Source organism: Choloepus didactylus, chromosome 1 (assembly GCF_015220235.1).
Source record: "Choloepus didactylus isolate mChoDid1 chromosome 1, mChoDid1.pri, whole genome shotgun sequence".
Lineage (NCBI taxonomy): Eukaryota > Metazoa > Chordata > Mammalia > Pilosa > Megalonychidae > Choloepus > Choloepus didactylus.
This window is the reverse complement of record NC_051307.1, coordinates 204,598,936-204,623,962: the sequence shown is the minus strand read 5'-3', so window position 1 is coordinate 204,623,962 and position 25,027 is coordinate 204,598,936. Positions and strand designations below refer to the sequence as shown.

At 39.4% G+C, this 25,027-nt stretch overlaps 1 long non-coding RNA gene and 1 pseudogene across 2 annotated transcripts; both read right to left on the bottom strand.

Annotated features, from left to right (window-relative positions):
* The window catches only part of LOC119504805, a 91,675-nt pseudogene that overhangs the window by 16,759 nt on the left and 49,889 nt on the right, over positions 1–25,027 (bottom strand).
* LOC119504824 lies at positions 549–24,974 on the bottom strand. Of its 2 annotated transcripts, none has more exons than XR_005210637.1 (3): positions 24,935–24,974; positions 4,406–4,521; positions 549–1,710 (listed from the first exon to the last, which is right to left on the bottom strand). It is a non-coding gene; the product is annotated as an uncharacterized LOC119504824 (long non-coding RNA). The 2 variants fall into 2 exon arrangements; XR_005210636.1 differs by lacking the exon at positions 24,935–24,974 and adding an exon at positions 4,977–5,258.

Genomic DNA, 25,027 nt, shown 5'->3' with positions numbered 1-25,027 from the left:
TTTCAGAGCATGAGAATGCTTTTTTTTTTAAATCAGTGCTTCTTGTGTGTTTGAGAACCAAGCTCTACATATATCCATTAGATTATTCAAATATTCTATTAACATTTTTTGCCTGCTTGATCCATTAGAGAAGTATGAGTATAGAATTTTCTATTTCTTTCTGTAATTGTATCAGTTTTTACTTATATATTTCAAAGTTATGTTGTTGAGTGCCTACATTTCCCAATTATTCTAGCTTCTTGGAAAAGTGTTCCTTTTATTGATATAAAACAGAGGCTGGCAAACTATCTCTGTAAAGGGCCAGACAGTAAATATTTTCATTTTGCAGACATTTGGTTTCTGTTACAGTTATTCAATTCTTCTATTTTAGCTTGAAAGCAGCCATAAGTAATATGTAAACAAATAGGAGTGGTAGTGTTCCAATAAAACCTTATTTATAAAAACAGGCAGCAGACTGGATTGGCCAGTGGATCAGAGTTTGCCAACCCCTGGTATAAAATATCTTTATTTCTTTTAATGTTTAAACATCTCTTTTGTTACAATAAATTTTTTTTTGCTGAATATTTGTCTGATTTATCTTTTTTCTATCCTTTTGTTTTCAAACTGTGTTACCTGTTATAAAGATGTGTCCTTTATAAACATTATATAGACATTATATAGAGGTATTTAATATTTAATTCCATCTATGAACCTTCTTTTTAATGGTTGCGTTTAACTCGTTACATTTATTGGTACATTTATTGATGTATCTGACTCACTTCCGTCCTCATTCTGAAGATTCAGGTCTGTCCCATCACCAGCAGAGTGAGTCAGCAATCAACGTAAGACTCAACAGACTGTAATCTAGCACTAAGTTTACTTAGCTCTATAGAAGATCAGCACGCCTGCACCTTCAGGAGCCGAACAATTACCCATACATGCAGATACTTGTTCCTCCCCTTTCACCCACAAAAGGGTGGAAGGGTACAAACGATTGCCTGGGACAAGGTCAAGGTGTGTGAAGTTCACCTTGACATGGAGAAGCATGGCCTCAGTTTCCCACTGGTCTCTGGTATCATTCCAGTTGCACAGGCACAAGGTCTCTACCTGTGGAGTCTACATGGATGTGTGCAAGATCACCACGGGAAAGCCATTCCCCTACAGCTCCACCTCCTGACCTTTCCTGTACCCAGCTAAGAATTATCAGGAGCCTGGGCCACCCCGTCAGATACCATAATCAGTTGTACTGATAGGGGCTTGGACAAGGCATGTTTTGTTTATCTTAAGCAATATCGGGTGAGAGTGACCATGACGATGACTCCCAGTTAGGTGAGGGGCTCCCTTGGAATATAGATCACAGCCAGGCTCCCCACCCAGACCCAAGTCAGTTTAATAGGTCATTAATCCAGGTGCAGCAAGAAGTATTGGCACAACACATATCCAGCCTCAGCCGGCTAGCAGGAAGCCCAGGGCAAGGCGATTGTCCATTACCACTCACACTAGAGAGTTTAGAACAATCAGCAGTCTGTGAAAAATATACAAAAGAGTCCAGGGAATTATATCAGCATCCAGAAAATTAATCTTGTTGCTGTCATCTCAAAGGGAGGCTGTTCCTTTCTGGAATCAGTGGATATTGGAAGGTTTCTGAGAGCTTTTTAGATTAAGATCCTTCATTGGTCAATGGTCAAGTTGAGGGTAGTGGCAGCAGTCTGGGTTAAACTGGCCAGATGCCTGGAGGACAAGAGCCAAGAGAGATTAATGGTCCCTCCCTCCGCCCGACCTCCCGGGTCTAAGGCATTCTCTTCCCATCAGCAGGGGTTGTTCCTCAACTTCGACAACCACTTGCTCAGAATGACCAATCCCTGCACAACCAACCACGTCACCCTTTCTCCAGTCTTCCCCATGTCTGCCCCTCACCCATCCTGAGGTGGTCACAGATTCTTCCTTATGTATCTTGTACCATCCTAGAATGTCTCCTACCTCCTGACACGTGGGCCATGTCAGGACCACCTTAGGAGTTGTAACCTTATATTCATAATCAGACTCTTTCAAAAGAAATGGTCTCTGAGAAGGCAACCCAGAGGTCATGTTTGGAAGAGGTCATGTTTGGGGTGTGTGGGAAAGGTCCAGGCCCGCGTTTGCCCTTTACTCACAAGGTCCTTCCTTATTGCTGGCAATTTCTCAACCATCTCTCTAGGAATTTCACATTCTGTATTTATCTTTCTAACTTTATCTCCTACCCTTCTCCCCCTCCCTTACCCTGCTTCTGCCACACCAGCCTTTCTGGTGTTTCTCAGACATGCTGGGCACATTCCTGCTTTGGTTCCTTGACACTTGATCAGCCCAGATGGCTGCACGCCTTTCCCCCAACCTCCTTCACCCCTCAGAAGTCTTCCCCGAACACCCACATCAAATTGCAGCCTCCTTTTCATCCCAGCAGGACATCTCCTTCCCTACTCGATTTTTCTCCATAGCAAGTGTTTATCATCTAAGCACCCTCTGTATAACTAACTTTCACACATGCGGGAATCTCACCTGCTTTGCGCACCACTGGATTCCCAGCCCCTCTAATGGTGGGTGGCACATAGTAAGTGCTCAGTAAGTAAGCATGAAGTAAATAAATTTGGTGTAAACAAGTTAAAAAATCCCACTCCCTCCCTCCCTCCCTTGTTGCATGGGCCAGTCCATTCTCGGACCACAGGGCCTTGTCATGGATTCCAAAACACACTAAGGGTAGAACTTTTGTTCAGAGATTTGTTCATTCATCCAACAATTGCTGAACCCCTCCTGTGTTCCAGATAGTTAGAGGCATTGGTCAAACAAGGAATAAGACAGGCAATGTCCCTACCCACATGAAGATCCCATTTTGGTAAGGGAGACAGACCAACAAATACATGTGCCTTCTGTGAACTGGGGTGGATAGCTATTTGCATCCACTGTGCACTTACAAAGATATTTATGGACCCCGTTGTCTAGTTTTAACCATGCTAACCCTCCCCAACATGGGCAAGTGGATTAAAAATACCTCTGCAATTGACAGAATAGACAGATGGGTAGTTGGATGGAATGATACAGCAAATGTGGTAAATGTTACAACTGGTGGATCTGGGCATCTGGGGATGGGGGTACTGTATATTAGAGTTCTCTGTATGGGTTTGGCATTATTTCTGCAACTGTCCTGTAAGTTTGAAATTATTTCAAAATAAAAAGCTTAAAAAAATATTCATGCAAAAATCTGTGGGTGAAATTTACTAACCTGCAAGCACAAGAAACCTAAAAAATGGCAGCACTGATATTTTATTGCCCTTAGAGGGCGCTCCTCACCAGCCAAATTAAGGTGCCTTAGGCAATGCTTTCAGAAAACAGAAGTTCTGAAACATTTCCTTTTAAATGTGATTTTGTTACCAAAAACAATGTGGTTCACTCATAAAAAATCTTATATTTTCACATTTAAAACTTTGGAAACATGATTTTCTCACCAACGCATCACTTATATTCCCAAAAAGTTTTATTGGTTTTGGGTCCATTTGTTAAAAATATAAAAATACAAGACCTTCTCATTAGTTTATAGAATAACTGACTGTCACTAGGGAATATGGGATTTTCTACCAAGATTTCAATTTAAAGCTTTTCATAATAGGCGGATGCAACTGGAAAGTGAAGCAAGTGCCTTGAATTAGGAGGCAGAGCCAATAACGCTGACTTCCCTCTACTCGCAGGTCCTTGTGAAGGCTTTTCCAGCTTCAACAGCCTTTAAAATTAATCAAAGGGAACTGAGCTTAAACTCCAGACCATGAGATCACAGTAGGACAAAAGGCTAAACCAGGATCTCCCAAAATAAACAAGCATAAGGAGAAAAATCAAATACCTAATGGAAACCCAGGCAAGAAGCACTAACAGAGTTCATATAAAAAGAAACAGCAGGAAAAATAGGATTGTGAACATATGCCAAAAAGCTCAGCTCACCCATAAAAAAATTGGTGATGACAGGTCCTCTGTATTGGCAAGGAAGGAGAGAAACAGGCTGTATCATATGTTGTTGGTCAGAATGTAAATAGGCAAAACCTCTTTGGATAGCAATTTGGTAAAATCCTTCAAAACTAAAAATTTATGTATCCCTTAATCCAGCATTTCTACTTTGGGAATCTTTCCTACAGAAATATTCCCAAAAGTGAACACCCAGTTGACACTGAAATCAGATTAGGACAACACAAGAAGGAAAAATTACAGGCCAATGTGATTTATGAACCCAGATGTTTAAATATTAAACCAAATCCAATGATGCCTTCAAATAATACACTGAATGAATAGGATTTATCCTAGGAATGTAAGTGTATTGGTCATTGTTCCTAACTACAAACAATATAAACTGTCATATTTATTTAAGCAGAAAATAAATAGACTGAAACAATATTTAGTAGCTCACCAAACTGTCAGGAAGCCTGGGACCAGGCTCAGAAACAGGCAGAACAAAGAGGAGCTCCCTGTCCAGACCACAGCACGCAACAAGCCACAGAACCAGGCTGATGAGGATCCCAACACCTGCACAAAAAAAATGCTCTCCTAGTTCTCTGGATCCCAAACTCCAGATTGAAAGTCCCTAGCAGATACATTTGATTGACCAAACCTGGTCCCATGTCACCCCATCTGCTAGGGGAGCTGGGAAAGAGAGAAACTGTCATTTTCAGCCCAGCAATTAGAGGCTGGCTGTCTCCCACCAGGTCAGGTAAGCAGAGGAGTCCCCAAACATGGGGAAGGGGCTCAGGTGTCAGGCAGCCTAAAATATGACCAAGGTCCACTATTGTGAGGTTTCCACAGTGGAAAAATCTATCAATGTAATCTGCAACATTGACAGATCAAAGAGGAAAACCATGTAATCCTCTCTGTAGCTGTAAAAAGAAGAGCATTTAATAAAATTTCTGATTTAAAAAAACTATTGGCACATCAGAAGAGGAAGAAACATACTTAATTTTAAAAGTCAGGTAAAATAAACCTACTGCAAACATCCTCCTTGGACACCACGTCCACGGGTAAGAGCTGGTTGCAGGGCACAGTCATCTTTTTTGCGACTGGATTCATGTTGATCAAGAAGACACGTGAGCAGCTGCATTGCTGCAGAAGTGGCAGCACCAGAGAAAGGACGAGAGCAGCTCACATTAAAAATTCACTGGAGGACGTTATCAACATGGCAATTTAAGACATCCCCCGAAAAAAACCTCCCCAGAGATTCAGCAAATAAAGAGACAAATTCCTTAGAACTCTAGAGGACAGTAGAGACTAGAGGACTCCACAGATGCTGAGTCAAAGGAAAAGAAAAATATTAGGCAGGTGACTTTCTCCTGGACTGCCAGTCCACTTCCCTCCCCCTCACTCAGTCCTGTGCAGCTTGGGAGTTGCTCAGAGGCAGCGGCCTGGATCCCTCCACCTTGCACCAACACGGACTACAGAGGCACTCAGAACAGCGGGGGTGCCAAGTCCACAGGGACCCAGGTCCCAGGGTGGAACACAAACTACTGTGGAGTGCTGCATACAAAAGGACCCTTGGTGGGGGTGGTGGGGAGGAAACTACATAGAAAGACTGATGAGAAGTGCGTGCCCTCACTCAATCCAGTTTCTGTCGGCTGAACCACCTAAAGGGAAAACGGACTTTCCTAGAGTGCCCTATCTTTCTGGATTGACCCCATGTAGCTCCCCAGGGCAGGATACCCTAATGGGGAAGAAACCAGAGGCAGAAAGGCCCGAGAGAGAGAGAGGGAGGGGAAGGGAGGGAGAGAGAAAGGGTGGAGCAGGGTAGGGGATAAACTGAACTGCTATTAAGACAGGAGGGTCTCAGAACTTAGGGGCACTGAGTGAGGGAAAGAATCTAAAAATCACAAGAGCTGGGGAGAAAATTCCACACAAAATTAAACAGAACAGATTAAGATTCCTGGGGAAGGAACAGAGGAAAGGAAGATTTCTACTGGAGACGAAACAATTACACAAAAAGTGCAGCTGAAAAAATTGTAGCACATATCCAGGGCAAGAATCACATGCAGAAGATCTGAGGAAATCTGATCAGTTAAACACGGGCTACTCTAAAAGTCTAGAATAAGTTGGACCAAGTGTCAAAGAAGAGCCTAACACAAAGTCAGTCAACAGTAAAACCTTAGATAAGAGGGAGAAACTGACCTTCAAAGTTAACTCATAAAGATAATCAGATGCCTAGACATGAGAAGAAAAAGAAATTACACACCATACTAAGAAACAGGAAGATATGGCTCAGTCAAGGGAACGGATGATAACTTCAGTGGAGATATCGAGTTTGAAACAACTAATTAAAGAAGTTCAAACAAATCTCCCAAGTCAATTCAAGGAGATGAAGGAATAAATACATAAAGAGGTAAAGGGTATTAGGAACACAGTGTGTAAGAATAAAGAAGAACGTGAAAGTATAAACAGGAACTTTCTATTGAAAGGCACAATAGAAGAGATTAAAAATACACTAAAGGTGTATAACTGCAGATTTGAAAACACAGAAAAAAGAAAAAGCAAACTAGAAGATGGGACAATTGAAATCATACAGTCACAAGAACAGATAGAGAAAAGAATAGAAAAAAAATTGAGCAGTCTCAGGGAGTTGAGTGACAGCACAAAGCACACAAACATACGTGTGCCAGTTTGAATGTATTATGTCCCCCAGAAAAAGCCATATTCTTTGATGCAATCTTGTGGGGCAGACATTTTAGAGCTGATTAGATTGGAATTCTTTGAGTGTTTCCATGGAGATGTGCCCCACCCATTCAGGGTGGGCCTTGATCAGTGGAGCCATATAAATGAGCTGACAGGCAGAGGAAACTCAGCGCAGCTGTGAGTGACATTTTGAAGAGAAGCTACAGCCAAGAGGGACACTTTGAAGAAAGCACAGGAGCTGCAGATGAGAGACAGTGAAAACGGCCATTGAAAGCAGACTCTTGCTCCGGAGAAGCTGAGAGAGGACAAATATCCCAAGTGCAACTAAGAGTGACATTTTTGAGGAGCTGCAGCCTAGAGAGGAACGTCCTGGGAAATAGCCATTTTGAAACCAGAACTCGAAGCAGACACCAGCCACATGCCTTCCCAGCTAACAGAGGTTTTTCAGATGCCATTGGCCATCCTCCAGTGACAATACCTGATAGATGATGACTTACCTTGGACACTTTATGGCCTTAAGACTGTAACTGTGTAACCAAATAAACCCCCTTTTATAAAAGCCAATCCATCTCTGGTGTTTTGCATCCCAGCAGCATTAGCAAACTAGAACAATACGTATCATCAGTGTCCCAGAAGGAGAAGAGAAGGGAAAAGGGGCAGAAAGAATATTTGAAGAAATAATGGCTGAAAATCTCCCAACTCTTATGAAAGACATAAACATACATGTTCAAAACCTCAACATACTCCAAACAGAATAAATCCTAATAAACATACTCTGAGACACGTACTAATCAGAATGTCAAATGCCAAAGACAGAATTCTGAAAGCAGTAAGAGAAAAATGATTCATCACATACAAGGGATCCTCAATAAGACTAAGTTCAGATTTCTCATCAGAAACATGCAGGCAAGAAGGCAGTGGTGTGATGTATTTAAGGTAATGAAAGAGAGAAACAGCCAGCCCAAAATTCTTTTATCCAGCAAAACTTTCCTGCAGAAATGAGGGAGAGTTTCATATATTCACAGTTAAACAAAAACTGAGAGAGTTTGCCAACAAAAGACCTGCCTTACAAGAATTACTAAAGGGAGTTCTGCAAGTTGAAAGGAAAAGACAGGAGAGAGTGGTCTGGAGTAGTGTAAAGAAATGAAGATTATCGGTAAGGGTAACTAAAAGGGTAAATGCAAAACCCAATAGTACTGTATCCTCAATATACATCTCTACTCTTCAATTCCTGTAAGAGTCAGAATACAACTGAAGAAGACAAAGGCATATTTTCTGATAGTGGATAAATGGAATATTGGAATATTGCTTAGAGATAAAAAGGAATGAAGTCCTGATGCTTGTGACAAGAATGAACCTTGATGACATTATGCTGAGTGAAATAAGCCAGACACAAAAGGAAAAATACTGTGTGATCTCACTGACACAAACTAATTAGAATAAGCAATCTCATAGAGTTAGAATCTAGAATATAGGCTACCAGTGGATAATCTGGGGTCAGAGATTGGGGAGTTGATGCTTAGTTTGTGCAGAATTTCTATTTAGGTTGATTGTAAAGGTTTGAAATGGATGGTGGTGGTGGTGATGGCAGCACATTGTTGTGAATGTAATTAACAGCACTGAATTATATAGGTGAATGTGGTTAAAGGGGGAAACTTTGGGTCTTATAAGTTACCAGAATAAACATTAAATGATAAAACATAGGACTGTATAACATAGTGAACCTTATTGTAGATGATGAACTATTGTTTATAGTACAAGTCTAAGAATGTTCTTTCATGAATTATAACAAATGTATGACAGTAATATACAGTGTTAATAATAGGGTGGTATATGGGGAAAATATACCTAATGTAACATACAGTTAATATTACTATTTTACTAATCTTTCATCAATTGTAACAAAGGTAACTACCATTAAAAATAACAGTACAATTACAAAAAAGTGCTACCATCAATTGTAACAAACATTCCACACCAAAACAAGGCGTTGGTGGTAGGGTAGTGTATAGGAATCCTATATTTTATTCATGATTGTTCTGTAAACCCACAACTTCTCTAATAAAAAAAAAATTAAAACAAAAGTCCTCCTTGGTTGGAAAGCATAAAAAGCATTCCTGTTAAAGTCATAGGAAAAAGCGGTACCCTCTCCCCGTAATGCTTTTCAACGCTGTACTGGGGTCCCTGGCCAAAATAACAATAACAAACAAAAAGGAAGAATAAGAAAAAGAAGTATACATATTGGAGAAAAGCCCTACGAAGTTGTCAGCATTTACAATTGATATGGTCATCTACTTTATTTTTATTGCGATTGCTCACATTCCATATGATTATCCAAAGATCCAAAGTGCATAATCAATTGCCCATGGTACCATCATACAGCTGTGCATCCATTGCCACAATTAATTTTTTTTGAATTTTTAGAACATTTCATTACTTCAGAAAAGAAATAAAGACAAAGAAAAAAAAAGGAAACTTAAATCCTCCCATACCCCTAACCACACCTCCTCCATTATTGACTCATAGTATTGGTATAGTACATTTGTTACTGTTGATGAAAGAATGTTAAAATACTAACTGTAGTATATAGTTTGCAATAGGTTTACTTTTCTCCCTATATGCCCCTTTATTAGTAACTTCTAGTTATAGTGTCATACACTTGTTTCAGTTCACGAAAGAGATTCCTAATATCTGTACAGTTAATCATGGATATTGCCCACCACAGGACTCACTGTTTTATACATTCCCATCTTTTAACCTCTAACTTTCCTTCTGGTGACATAAGTGACTCTGAGCTTCCCGTTTCCACTGCATTCACGCACCATTCAGCACTGTTAGTTATTCTCACAAAGTGCTACCATCACCTCTGTCCATTTTCAAACACTTAAGTTCAAGCTAGCTGAACATGCTGCTCATAATAAGCAACAGCTCCCCATTCTTTAGCTCTGTTCTATATCCTGGTAACTTATATTTCATGCCTATGAGTTTACATATAATAATTAGTTCATATCAGTGAGACCCTGTGATATTTATCCTTATGTGTCTGACTTATTTCACTCAATATAGCATCCTCAAGGTTTCTTCATCAACCCATTTTTTTAAAAGACAGTTTTGTTCACACCCCATACATTCCATCCTAAGTAAAGAATCAATGGCTCCCTGTATATTCACGTATTTATGGATTCACCACCCTCACCACTATCTATATAAGGATATCTCTATTTCTTCTACAAAGAAGGAGGAAGAGTCAAAGAAGGTAGAGGGACAAAAGAAAAAGAAAAAGAAAAAAGAAAGAGAAAAAAAAACAAAAAACAAAACATGACAGCTAGGAAGCAACAAAAGGAAGGATAGCATGAAACTAAAGTACAATAAAGAGTCAGACAACATCACCAATGCCAAGAGTCCCATACTCCTCCCTTATATCCCCCTCTTATATGCATTAGCTTTGGTATATTGCCTTTGTTACATTAAAGAAAGCATAATACAATGTTTCTATTAATTACAGTCTCTAGTTTGCATCTTTCCCTCAATATCACCCTATTTTTAACATCTTGCAAGGTTGACATTCATTTGTTCTCCCTCATGTAAAAAAAGCTTTGTACATTTTATCACAATTGTTGAGCACTCTAGGTTTCTCTGAGTTCTACAGTCCCAGTCTTTATCTTTCCTCTTTCATTCTGGTGTCCCACATGCTCCCAACCTTCCTCTTTCAATCATATTCACAATCATTTTCATTCAGTTTACTTACATTGATGTGCTACCGTCACCCAAAGCTGTGTTCCAAACCTCTTACTCCTTTCTTTTCCTATCAGTCTGTAGTGCTCCCTTTAGTATTTCCTGTCGAGCAGGTATCTTGTTCACAAACTTCTCTCATTGTTTGTCAGAGAATATTTTAAACTCTCCCTCATATTTGAAGGACAGTTTTGTCGGATATAGGATTCTTGGTTGGTGGTTTTTCTCATTCAGTATCTTAAATATATCACACCACTTCCTTCTTGCCTCCATGGTTTCTATTGAGAAATCTGCACACAGTCTTATCAAGCTTTCCTTGTATGTGATATGGATCACTTTTCTCTTGCTGCTTTCAGGATTCTTGCTTTGTCTTTGACATTTGATAATTTGATTATTGAGTGTCTTGGCAAAGGCCTATTCAGATCTATTCTGTTTCGGGTACGTTGTGCTTCTTGGATCTGTAATTTTATGCCTTTCATAAAAGATGAAAAATTTTCATTGATTATTTCCTCTATTATTGCTTCTGCCCCTTTTCCCTTCTCTTGTCCTTCTGGGACACCCATGACACGTATATTCATGCATTTCATGTTGTAATTCAGTTCCCTGAGATGTTGCTCATATTTTTTCATTCTTTTCCCTATCTGTTCTTTTGTGTGTAGGCTTTCAGGTGTCTTGTCCTCCAGTTCCTGAGTGTTTTCTTCTGCCTCTTGAGATCTGCTGTTTTATGTCTCCATTGTGCCTTTCATCTCTTGTGTTGTGCCTTTCATTTCCATAGATTCTGCCAGTTGTTTTTTCAAACTTTTGATTTCTACTTTATATTCACCCAGTGTTTTCATTATATGCTTCATCTCTTTTGCCATATCTTCCCTAGACTTTTTGAATTGTTTTAGCATTAGTTGTTTCAATTCCTGTATGTCAGTTGAAGCGTATGTTTGCTCCTCTGACTGGGCCATAGCTTCATTTTTCTTAGTGTAAGTTGTAGTTTTCTGTTGTCTAGGCATCTGGTTTCCTTGGTTACCCCAATCAGATATTCCCAGACCAGAACAGGCTTACATCTCAGAAGGGGGCAATATTCAGTATCAGGTCTCCCTGAGGGTGTGTCTTAGAAAACTGACACACCCTGTGAGGGTTCAAGCCACGTGCTTTTCCTAACCTGCCCAGCAGGTGGTGCCTGTCAGCCCATAGCTCCTGAACGGTATAAGGAGGTGTGGCTCCCTTAGTCCTTAGTTTCTGTTTTGGCTGTTTTCCCCCAGGATCTGGGGTCTGGTTCTGAATGGGAGGCCGGTAGTAGGGCTGGGCACCACCTCCTTCGTCTTAGGGAAGATATACCCCCTAAGGAGTTTTCATTTGCATTTAAATTCGCTCTTTGTCTCTCTGACTCTGCTATCTCCACCCTTGTCTGGGTCAGAGGGCTGTGAACTGAAAATGGCTGTGGCTTTCTCCACTGAGCTGCCCAGGTTGAGAGAGATCTATCCTGGAGAATGTTCCATTAGCACTAGAGAAGATTGTAGATCCTGGTAATTTGGGATGTAACACTCTCTATATATCTGTTAAGTGTAACTCATTTATCAAATTGTTTAGGTTCTCAGTTTCCTTATTGGTTCTCTCTCTCGTTGTTCTATCTAAGGAAGAGAGTGGTGAATTGCAGTTCCCCACTATCATTGTAGAAACATCTATTGCTTCTCTCAGTTTTGCCAATGTTTGTCTCATGTACTTTGGAGCTCCTTGATTGGGTGCATAAACATTTCTGATTGTTATTTCTTCTTGGTGAATTGTCCCTTTTATTAATATATAGTGTCCTTCTTTGTCTCTTATAACATCTTCGCATTTAAAGTCTATTTTGTCTGACATTAGTATTGCTATCCCTATCTTCTTTTGGCTGTAGCTTGTGTGGAAAAATTTTTTCCATCCTTTCACTTTCAATCTCTTTGTGTCTCTGGATCTAAAGTGATTCTCTTATAAACAACATATTGATGGTTCATACTTTTAAACTGATTCTGTCAATCTATATATTTTAATTGGGGAGTTTAAACCATTCACATTCAATGTTTTTACTGTGAAGGCAGTTCTTGATTCAGCCATTTTATCCTTTGGGTTTTTATTTGTCAGTTCTGTTCCCCCCCCCCGTCTCTTTGTTTCTCCCCTTTAAGTTTCCCTTGCTAATACTCTTCAGTTCTGTGCTCTTCTCCAGACATCTCTCTCCTTTTTTTTTCCATCAGCCAATAGAACTCCCTTTAATATTTCTTGCAGGGCAGGTCTCCTGTTGACAAATTCTGTCAGGATTTGTTTGTGAAAAATTTAAACTCTTCCTCAATTTTGAAGGAGAGCTTTGCTGGATAAAGAATTCTTGACTGGCAATTTTTCTCTTTCAGAATCCTAAATGTGCCATACCACTGCCTTCTTGCCTCCATGATGCCCGCCGAGTAGTCAGTACTTAGTCTTTTAGGTGGTTTCCCTTGTATGTGGTGAATTCCTTCTGTCTTGCCACCTTCAGGAGTTTCTCCTTCTCTTTAGCATTTGAAAATCTGGTTAGTATATGTCTCAGAGTGAGTTTATTTGGATTTATCCTGTTTGGAGGTCATTGAGCATCTCTGATTTGCATATTTATTCATTTAGAAGGGTTGGGAAGTTTTCCCCAACTAGGTCTTCAAATACTCTTCCTAGCCCTTTACTCTTCTCCTTCTGGACACCAATGATTCTTATAATTGTGAGCTTCATGTTGTCCATCATTTCCCTCTTCTGTCTCTTCAAATCTGCTGTTGTGTGTCTCTAGTATATTTTTAATTTGATCAACAGTTTCTTTTATTTCCATAAGATCTTCTATTTTCTTATTTACTCTTTCCAATTCTTCTTTATACTCTTCTAGAGTCTTCTTGATGTCCTTTATGTTGTTAGCCAACTCACTGAAGTTGTTTTGGAGATTTGTGTGTACTTCTTTGATTAATTGCTCCAAGTTCTGTGTCTCCTCCTGTTTTTTAATATGGTCATTTGGGTTGTCCATATCTTTTAGTTTCTTCATGTGCTTTATGATTTCCTGTTGTTGGTCTTGTAGCATTTGCTTATCTTGATAAGGTTATTTTGGGATATGCAGGATTAATTGAACATTTATCTATATTTTGGCAGAGCAACAGCTTGGTGAAGTGCACTTTCCCTGTCCTACAAGAAGATAGCACTCCTGAGCCACCTCTTACTCTCAGTTCTCCCCTAACTTCGCTTGTGCACTAGGCAGGGTCCAACCCAGATGGAACTCAAATCAGTGCACCAGTTTTACATGTGCACTTGTGACTGCCAGCCCTATGGGAGGTGGGTGGGCCCTGTGCATTTCAGCAGGGAGTCTACTCCATGGCACAGTGGCCCTGGCAGTTCCCAGGTCTGCTAGTGGACTACTCTAGGGCTGTGGAGCTGTGTGTCTCACTCTCTAGCTCAAATGCACCACAGTCCCTTTCTGCTGTGTGCCTGCTAGTCCCTTGTATTGGGGAAGCACCCCTGGCACTTCTGTGCAATGCCCTTGCCTCTTGGCTGTGCACACCATGGGCTTCCATGGAGGAAGAGTGAATGCAGTCACCACAAGTCTACTGAATTCTGAGTTACCTCATGGGAGCTCTCGGCCACAGTGCTAGAGGGGTTATTTCCCCAGCCAACTGCTGAGATGGGTGCATGGGGTGTGGAAATCTGCTCCTTCCTGTGCTCATAGCTGGCTCCAGCTGCCCATCCCCAGCAGTGGTCTGAGCCAAACACACTCACCTCATCCTTTCAAACACAGTCTCTCTGCCTCTCCAGCTAAGTCCCCACCATGTGGTGCAGAAGTCCCTGCCTGACCAGTGGCACCCTGGAACTGCTGTTCTGGGGCACTTTCTGCCTTTTATCTAGTCTTTTTCATGGAGAATTTTCCTTTGCCTCTCCTAATCCGCCATTGTCCTGGAAGTCTGAGTTAATTTTTGTAAATGGTTTGAGGTGAGGATCTACTTTCATTCTTTTGTATGTGGATATCCAGTTTTCCCAGGACTATTTGTTGAAGAGAGTCTTCTTTCCCCATTGAGTAGACTTGGCACCCTTGTCAAAAATCAGTTGGTCATAGATCAGTGAACTTATAATTCTGTTCTATCTGTCTATTGGTCTTTCCTTTGCTGTATCATAGTTTTGATTACTATAGTTTTGTAATAAGTCTGAAATCAGGGAGTGTGAGTTCCAACTTTGTTCTTTTTCAAGATGGTTTTGGCTATACAGGTCCCTTTGCCCTTCCATATGAATTTGATGATTTGCTTTTCCATTTCTGTGAAGAATGCTGCTGGAAATTTTGATTGAGGTTGAACTGAATATGTAAATCACTTTGGGGAATATTGATATCTTAATGATGGTTAGTCTTCCAATCTATGAACATGAATATTCTTCCATTTATTTAGGTTTTAAATTTCTTTCAGCAATGTTTTCTAGTTTTCTGTGTGTAAGTCCTTTATGTCTTTGGTTAAATTTATTCCTAGATATTTGATTCTTTTAGTTGCTGTTATAAATGGAGTTGTGTACTTGATTTACTTTTTGGATTGTTCATTGCTGGCATATAGAAATACACTGATTTTCATGTGTTGATTGTGTACTCTGCCACTTTGCTGAATTCATTTATTATCTCTAGTAGCTTTGCTGTAGATTCTTCTGGATTTTCTAGATATAGGATAAAATTATCTGAAAATGGAGAAAATTTTACTTCTTCCTTTCCAGTTTGAATGTCTTTACTTTCTTTTTCTTGCCTAATTGCTCTGGCTAGAACTTCCAGTATGATGTTGAATAGCAGCAGTGAAATGGGACACTCTTATCTTGTTCCTGATCTTAGGGGCAAAGATTTCAGTCTTTCACCAATGAATATAATGTTAGTTATAGGTTTAGCTTTTTTTTTTTTTTTGTACATGAAATCTCTCAATTTTTTTATTAGAGAAGTTGTGGGTGTACAGAAAACTCATGCATAAAACACAAGATTTCCACATACCACACCACCACCAACACCCTGCATTGGTGTGGATCATTTGTTGCATTTGATGACAGTGCATTTTTATAACTGTACTATTAATTAAAATCCATGGTTTAACTTAGGGATCACTGTTCATATACTGTAGTTCCATGGATTTAAAAATTTTTTTTATTCTGTTACCATATATACAATCTAACATTTCCCCTTATAACAACATATTCAGATATATATATTTAGTGCTGTTAACTGCATTCACAATGTTGTGCTCTCATCACCACCATCCATTACAAAATCATTTCCATCATTCCAAACAGGAATCCTGTACATTTTAAGCCTTCACTTTCCATTTCTTATCCCCACCCTGTTCCCTGGTAACCTATATTCTGAATTCTGACTCTATGAGTTTGCTTATTCTAATTGTTTCAAATCAGTGAGGTCATACAAATTTGCCCTTTTGTATCTTGCTTATTTCACTCAACATGATGTCTTCAAGGTTGTTCCATGTTGTCACATGTATCATGACCACATTCCTTTTTTATGGCTAACTAATATTCCATTGTATGGTATGAATATACCATATTTTATTTATCCATTCACCAGCTGATGGACACTTGGGAATTATGAATAATTATGATAAGAACATCAGCGTGCAAATATCTGTTTGAATTTCTGTTTTCTATTCTTTAGGTATATAGCTAGTAGTGGGACTGACAGGTCATGTAACAATTCTATACTTAGCTTTCTGAGGAAATGCCTGTCTTCCAGAATAGAAGAGCAATGAATGAATGTTCCTATTTCTCTGCATCCTCTCCAACACTTGTTATTTTCTGTTTTCTAATAGCAGCCATTCTAAGGGGGTGTGAAATGGTATCTCACTTGGTTTTGATTTGCTTTTCCTTGATGACTAATGATATTGAGCATCTTTTCTTGTGCTTTCTGGCCATTTGTATATCTTCTTTGGAGGGATGTCTGTTCAAGTCTTTTTATCTTTATGTTGTTAAGTTGAAGGATTTCTTTATATATTCTGGATATTAATTGTTTTTTGAATATGTGGCTTTCAAATATTTCATTCCATTGTGTAGGTTGTCATTTTACTTTCATCATAAAGTCCTTTGAGACACAACAGTTTTTAATTTTGATGAGGCTCCATTTATCTATTTGTTTCTTTTGGTGCTTGTGCTTTGTTGTAGTCTAAAAACATTGCCTAACACAAGATCCTGAAGATGCTTTACCGTATTTTATTCTAGGAGTTTGATTGTTCTAACTCATATTAAGGTTCTTGATCCATTTTGAGCTGATTTTTATATAAGGTGTGAGGTGGGGTCCTCCTCCTTTTCTTTCAAAAATGGAGATCCAATTTTCCCAGCACCATTTTTTTTTTTTTTTTTTGGCTTTTACAATGGGGATTTATTAACTTACAATTTACAGTTTTAGGCCATGAAAATGTCCAACTCAAGGCACCAACAGGATGATACCTGGACTCTGAAGACATCCAGGACAACTCTGCCACATGGAAATGGTGCATGGCTGCGTCTGCTGGTCCCTTTCTCCTGGGTTTTGTTGCTTTCAGCTTCTGGCTTCATTGGCTTCCTTTCTCAGCTCTTCTGGTGCTCTTCTCTGTGAGCTTCTCTTAGTTTCATCTCTTCAATTCTGTATGTGGTTTATCCTTTTTTTTTTCATTTTTATTGAGATTGTTCAGATACCATACAATTATCCAAAGATCCAAAGTGTACAATCACTTGCCCCTGGGTACCCTCATACAGCTGTGCATCCATCACACTTAATTTTTGTTCAATTTTTAGAAACTTTTCATTACTCCAGACAAGAAATAAAGTGAAAGATGAAAAAAGAAAAAAAGAAAAGGAAACTCTAATCCTCCCCTATCCCTAACCAACCCCCCTCAATTGTTGACTCATAGTGTTGGTATAGTACATTTGTTACTGTTTATGAAAAAATGTTGAAATACTACTAACTGTAGTATATAGTTTGTAGTAGGTATATAGTTCTTCCCTATATGTCCCTCTATTATTAACTTCTAATTGTACTGTCATACATTTGTTCTGGTTCATGGAAGTGATTTCTGGTATTTGTACAGTTGATCATGGACATTGCCCACCATAGGATTCAGTTTTATACATTTCCATCTTTTGACCTCCAACTTTCCTTCTGGTGACATATATGACTCTGAGCTTCCCCTTTCCACCTCATTCACACACCATTCGGCGCTGTTAGTTATTCTCACATCTTGCTACCAACACCCCTGTTCATTTCCAAACATTTAAGCTCATCCTAATTCACCATTCTGCTCATACTAAGCAACCACTCCCCATTCTTAAGCCTCGTCCAATATCTTGGTACCTTATATTTCATGTCTATGAGTTTACATATTATAATCAGTTCCTATCAGTGAGACCCTGCAATAATTGTTCTAATGTGTCTGGCTTATTTCACTCAGTATATTGCCCTCAAGGTTTTGTCATCAACCCATTTTTTTTTAATATGGTTTTGTTCACTCACCATACATTCCATCCCAAGTAAATAATTGATGGTTTTCTGCATGGTCATACATTTATGTGTTCACCACCTTCACCATTATCTATATAAGAGCATCTACATTTCTTCCACAAGGCAGGAGGGAGAGTCAAAGAAGGTAGAGAGGAAAAAGAAAGAGGAAAAAAAAAAGACAGCTAGGAAGTAGCAAAAGGAAAAATAACCTTAAATCAAAGTAGAATAAAGAATCAGACAATACCACCAATGTCAAGTGTCTAACATGCCTCCCCTATCCCCCCCTCTTATCTGCATTCACCTTGGTATATCACCTTTGTTACATTAAAGGAAGCATAATACAATGATTCTATTATAGTCTCTAGTTTATGCTGATTGCATCCCTCCCCCAATGCCTCCCCATTTTTAACAACTTGCAAGGTTGACATTTGCTTGTTCTCCCTCGTAAAAGAACATATTTGTATATTTTATCACAATTGTTGAATACTCTAGATTTCACCAAGTTACACAGTCCCAAGTCTTTATCTTTCCTCCTTTCTTGTGGTGTCTCACTGCTCCCCACCTTCCTCTCTCAACCGTATTCATAGTTACCTTTGTTCAGTGTACTTACATTGTTGTGCTACTGTCTCCCCAAATTGTGTTCCAAACCACGCACTCCTGTCTTCTATCACCCTGTAGTGCTCCCTTTAGTATTTCCTGTAGGACAGGTGTCTTGTTCACAAAGTCTCTCATTGTCTGTTTGTCAGAAAATATTTTGAGCTCTCCCTCATATTTGAAGGACAGCGTTGCTGGATACAGGATTCTTGGTTGGCGGTTTTTCTCTTTCAGTGTCTTAAATATATCACACCACTTCCTTCTTGCCTCCATGGTTTCTGCTGAGAGATCCGCACATAGTCTTATTAAGCTTCCTTTGTATGTAATGGATCGCTTTTCTCTTGCTGCTTTCAGGATTCTCTCTTTGTCTTTGATGTTTGATAATCTGATTATTAAGTGCCTTGGCGTAGGCCTATTCATATCTCTTCTGTTTGGGGTACGCTGCGCTTCTTGGATCTGTAATTTTATGTCTTTCCTAAGAGATGGGAAATTTTCATTAATTATTTCCTCTATTATTGCTTCTGCCCCCTTTCCCTTCTCTTCTCCTTCTGGGACACCAACGATACGTACATTATTGTACTTTGTTTCATCCTTGAGTTCCCGGAGACGTTGCTCATATTTTTTCATTCTTTTCTCCATCTGCTCCTTTGCGTGTAGGCTTTCAGGTGTTTTGTTCTCCAGTTCCTGAGTGTTTTCTTCTGCCTCTGAGATCTGCTGTTGTATGTTTCCATTGTGTCTTTCATCTCTTGTGTTGTGCCTTTCATTTCCACAGATTCTACTAGTAGGTTTTTTGAACTTTTGATTTCTGCCGTATACAGGTCCAGTGCTTCCTTTACAGCCTCTATCTCTTTTGCAATATCTTCTCTAAACTTTTTGAATTGATTTAGCATTAGTTGTTTACATTCCTGTATCTCAGTTGAAGTGTACGTTTGTTCCTTTGACTGGGCCATAACTTTGTTTTTCTTAGTGTGGGTTGTAATTTTCTGTTGTCTAGGCATGGTTTCCTTGGTTATCCAAATCAGGTTTTCCCAGACCAGAACAGGCTCAGGTCCCAGAGGGAAGAAATATTCAGTATCTGGTTTCCCTGAGGGTGTGTCTTAGAAAATTGCTCCACCCTTTGATGCCTCGGGTCACTGTGCTTTTCTGCCCAGCAGGTGACACCTGTTAGCCTATAATTCTTGACGGGTGTGAGGAGGTGTGGCCGTGTTCCCCCAGGCTCTGGGGTCTGGTTCTGAATGGAAAGGGCCTCACCCCTTTCCTCTTAGAGAAGACAGATCCCCCAGGTGGAGGTCATTAGCATTTCAATGGTCTCACTCTCTGCTTGTGCTGTCTCCACCCTTCTCCACTTCACAGCCCTGGAAACTGAAAATGACTGGGGCTTTCTCCACGGAGCCGAAAAAGAAACAGATATTCCCCTTCAGACCCAGTCCAAGGCGACCCTCTGGCTCTCCCAGGTCAGTCGTCACCCAAAGCCTCTGTTTTTTGGGGATGCGTACCTGTAGTGAGCAGTTCACACTCGCTACTTAAAACCCCAGTTGGAGCTCAGCTGAGCTATATTCGCTTGCAGCTCGGGCTATGGGGGAGGGGGTCTCCCGACTTGGATCCGCAGGTTTTACTTACAGATTTTATGCTGTGTTCTTGGGCATTCCTCCCAATTCAGGTTGGTGTATGATGAGTGGATGGTCTCGTTTGTCCCCCTGCAGTTATTCTGGATTATTTACTAGTTGTTTCTGGTTTTTTATAGTTGTTCCAGGGGGACTACTTAGCTTCCACTCCTCTCTATGCCGCCATCTTGCTGTGGTTTTCCCAGCACCATTTTTTGAAGACACAATTCTTTCCCAATTGAGTGGTCTTTGCAGCCTTGTCAAAAATCAGTTGGCTATAAATGTGAAGGTTAATTTTTGAGCTCTCAATTCTGTTCCACTGGTCTATATGTCTGTCTTTGTGCCATTGCCATACTGCTTTGCTTACTGTGGCTTTGTAGTAAGTTTTAAGAATGGGAAGTGTGAATCACCCAAATTCATTCTTTGTTTTTCAAGGTGGCTTTAGCTATTCAGGGCCCCTTGCCCTTCCACATACATTTGATGATTGTACTTTCCACTTCTGCAAAGAAGGTTGTTGGCATTTTGATTGGGATTGCATTGAATCTATAAATTGCTTTGGGTGGTATTGAAATCTTAATGATATTTAGTCTTCTAATCCATGAACATGGAATGTCCTTCCATTGATTTAGGTCTTCTTTGATTTCTTTTAGGAAAGTTTTGTAGTTTCCTGTGTACAAGTCCTTTACATCCTTGGTTAGATTTATTCCTATATATTTGATTCCTTTAGTTGCTATCATAAATGGATTTTTCCTTGATTGCATCTTCTGATTGTTCATTGCTTGTGTATAAAAACACTATCAATTTTTGGGTGTTGTACCCTGCCACTGCTGAATTCACTTATTAGCTCTAGGAGCTTTCTTGTGGGTTTTCAGGATTTTCTGTACATAGGATCATATAACCTGCATACAGGGAAAGTTTTGCTTCTTCCTTTCCAATTTGGATGACTTTTATCTCTTTTGCTTGCCTAATTGCTCCAGCAAGAACTTCCAGTACAATGTTGAATAACAGTGGTGACAGTGGGCATCCTTGTGTTGTTCCTCATTTAGAGGGAAAGCTTTCAGTCTTTCACCAGTAAGTAGGATGTTAGCTGGGGGCTTTTCATATATACCCTTTATCATGTTGAGGAAGTTACCTTCTATTCTTAGTGTTCTAAGTGTTTTATCAAGAAGGGGTGCTGGATTTTGTCAAATGACTTTTCTCCATCCATTATATTATATTTTTTTACTTTCAGTCTGTTAATATGGTGTATTACATTAATTTTCTTATGTTGAATCACCCTTGCATATCAGAGATAAATCCCACTTCATCATAGTGTAAAACTCTTTTAATATGCTGTTGGATTCATTTGCCAGTATTTTGTTGACGATATTTACATCTATATTTATAAAAGGTATTAGTCTGTTTTTTTCCTTATTTTCTTGTGGTATCTTTATCCAGCTTTGTTATGAGGGTGATGTTGGCCTCATAGAATTTGTTAGGGAGTGTTCCCTGCTCTTCCTTTTCTGGAAGAGTCTGAGCAGAATTGGAGTTAAGTCTTCTTTGAATGTTTGGTAGAATTCCCCTTTAAAGTCATCTAGTCCTGAGCTTTTCTTTGTTAGAAGGTTTTCTGATTACTGAGTCAATCTCTTTATAAGTCATTGGCTTGCTGAAATCTTCTATTTCTTCTTGAGTCAATGTAGGTAGTTTGTGTGTTTCTAAGAATTTGTCCATTTAATCCAGGTTATCTAATTTATTGGTATACAGTTGTTCATAGTATCCTCTTATAGTCCTTTTAATTTCAGCAGGCTTGGTAGTAATGTCCCCTTTTCAGTTCTGATTTTTGTTATTTGTATCCTCTTTTTATCTTTGCCAGTCTAGCTAAAGGTGTGCCAATTTTTGTTGAACTTTTCAAAGAACCAACTTTTGTTTTTGTTAATTCTATTGTTTTTGTTTTGTTTTGTTTTCTATTCCATTTATCTCCACTCTGATCTTTGTTATTTCCTTCCTTCTGCTCACTTTGGGTTTAGTTTGCTGTTTTGTTTTGTTTTCCTAGTTCTTCCAGTTTTGAGGTTAGGTCTCTGATTTGAAGTATTTCTCCTTTGTTAATGTAAGCGTTCAGAGATATAAATTTCCCTCTAAGCACTGGCTTTGCTGCATTTCATAAGTTTTTGTATGTTATAGTTTCATTTTCATTCACTTCAAGATATTTCCTAATTTCACTTGTGATTTCCTCTTTAATCCACTGGTTGTTCAAGAGTATGTTGTTTAATTTCCACATATTTTTTTTATTGATTTCTAGCTTCATTCTGTTTTGATCAGAAACTATGCATTGTATGCTTTCAATATTTTTGAATTTACTGATACTTGTTTTGTGACATGACATTTGGTCTATCCTGGAGAATGATCCATGTGCACTTGAGAAGAAATGTGTATTCTATTTTCATTGGGTACAGTGTTCTATATATGTCTGTTAGGTCTAGTAGGCTTAGTGTATCTTTCAAACCCTGCACTTCCTTATTGATATTCTAACTAGACATTCTTTCCATTATCAAGAGTGGTGTGGTAAAGTCTCCTACTGTTAATGTAGAATCATCAATTTCTCCCTTCAAATCTGGGGCTTCATATATTTTAGGGCTCTGCTGTTAGGTGCATATATGTTTATGACTGTTACATGTTCCTGTTGAATTGTCCCCTTTATCAGTATATAATGACCATCTTTGTCCCTCATAATTGTTTTTGACTTAAAGTCTATTTTATCCAATATTGGTATAGCCACCCCGGCTCTCTTTTTGTTCCTACTTGCATGGTATATTTTTTTCCATTCTTTCATCCTCAACCTACTTGTATCTTTGACTTTAAGGTGAGTTCTTTTGTAGACAGCATATAGTTGAGTCATGCTTTTTTTAATCCATTCTGCCAATCTCTGCCTTTTGACTGGAGAGTTTAATCCATTTACATTTAAAGTCACTGCTGATAATATAGGACTTTTTTCTGCCATTTTGCTATTTAGCCTTTGTAAGTCTTATACTTCTTTTTCCACCCTCACTTTCATTAAAGCCTAATTTTATATTTGCTTTTCTGTGTTGTACTGTGTTTCAGTTTGCTAAAGCTGCCAGAAAGCAATATACCAGAAATGGATTGGCTTTTACAATGGGTGTTTATTAGTTCACAAATTTACATTTCTAAGGCCATGAAAATGTCCCAATTAAGGCATCAACAGGATGATACCTTTTCTGAAGAAAGGCCAATGGCATCTGGGATTCCTCTGTCACATAGCAAGGCCCATGGCGACATCTGCTGGTCTGTCTCCTGGGTTCTGGTTCCAAAATGGCTTTCTCCAAAATGTCTCTGGGCTTCCGTCTCTCTTAAGAGTTTCTCATCTCCTGTGGGTCCTCCTTGCTTTTCCTGGGGTCAAACTCTGGATTATATATCTTAGCTTCTTTCCAAAATGTCTCTCTTAGCTTCTCTGAGCTCTCTCTCTCCATCAGCTCTGTTAAAGGACTCCAGTAAAGGATTAAGACCCACCTTGAATGGGTGGAGCCACATCTCCATGGAAAAAATCTAATCAAAAGGTCCCACCCACAATGGGTTTGCCCCCACAAGAGTGGATTAAAAGAACATAGTCTTTTATGGGTACATAACAGATTGAAACCAGGACATACTGTATTAAGTGCATTCTCATTTCTATCTGGATATATTTTTCATCTGTTTTCCCTGTGGTTACCATGGGGTTAAAATTTAACATCCTAAATATTTAGCAATCATATTTGGTTTCATACAAACTTAACTTCAATAGCATGTACATATACTTTCCCTATGCCTCTCTGTCCCCCTACCATTATTTCTGTACTTGTTACCACTTACATCTTTCTACACTGTGTGTCTAAAAACATAGATTTATCATTACTTTTTATGCATTTGCATTTTAGCACCTGTAGGAAGTAAGAAGTGGAGTTACATACCAAACAATACAGTATAACAATACTGGCATTTATAATTACCTAAATGGTTACCTTTACTGCAGGTCCTTATTTCTTTTTGCTGCTTTGAACCAATGTCTAGGGTACTTTCATTTCAGTCTGAAGAACTTCCTTTGGCATTGCTTATAGGGCATGGAAACAACCTATTCCAAAGGTTCCAACTTATTCAACACTAATATGTCTGCCCACACAAGACTGCATCAAAGAATGTGGAGCTTTGAGGGACATAATACATCCAAACTGGCACTTTCCACCCCCTGGACCCCAAATTGATATGACCTTTCCATATACAAAATAATTCATCCCATCACAATATCACAGAAATGTAAATCATTTCAGTAACAATAGGTAAGTACAAGATCCCATCAAAATCAGTTACAGGCATAGTCTGTCCTAAGGCATAATTCCCCTTCTAGCTGTGAACCTGTGAAACTTAGAACAAGTTATCTGCTTCTAATATACAAAGGAGGGACATTCATAGGATAAACATTCCCATTGCCATAAGGAGAAACAGTAAGGAAAACAGGGTTTAAGGGACCAGAACAGTTCCTAAAAGCTGCAGGGCAAGCTCCATTAGATTTCAAAGTCTGGGAGTCATTTAAAGAATGATGTTTTATCCTTGGGGCTGCAGAGAGCAGAAGTAAACCCTTTCTAAAGGCCTTTGTGGCAACCCTTTTCTCTCCAAATGCTGGGGTGAGTGCTCCAACATATCCATGCACTGGGGAGACCACCTTCTTCTTGGCCCCACCCTCCTCAAACATCGGGGAGCTACCGGACTCTGCCTCTCTGGGGCAAAGGCTCTCCCCTCTCCAAACAGGCTCTCCCCAATCTCCGGGGAATGTGCTCCACCCTCTCTGGGGCCTAGGTGGCAGCACTCTTCCTAAACATCAAGGCAGAAGGTCCACCCTCTGCCTCCGGAGCAAACTCACCATTTCCACACGTGTGGGCTGCTCCACTCTCCTGGCCCAAGACTTCTTGACTCCAGACCTCAACTTCTATGGCTCCATCTTTGAAGAAATTTT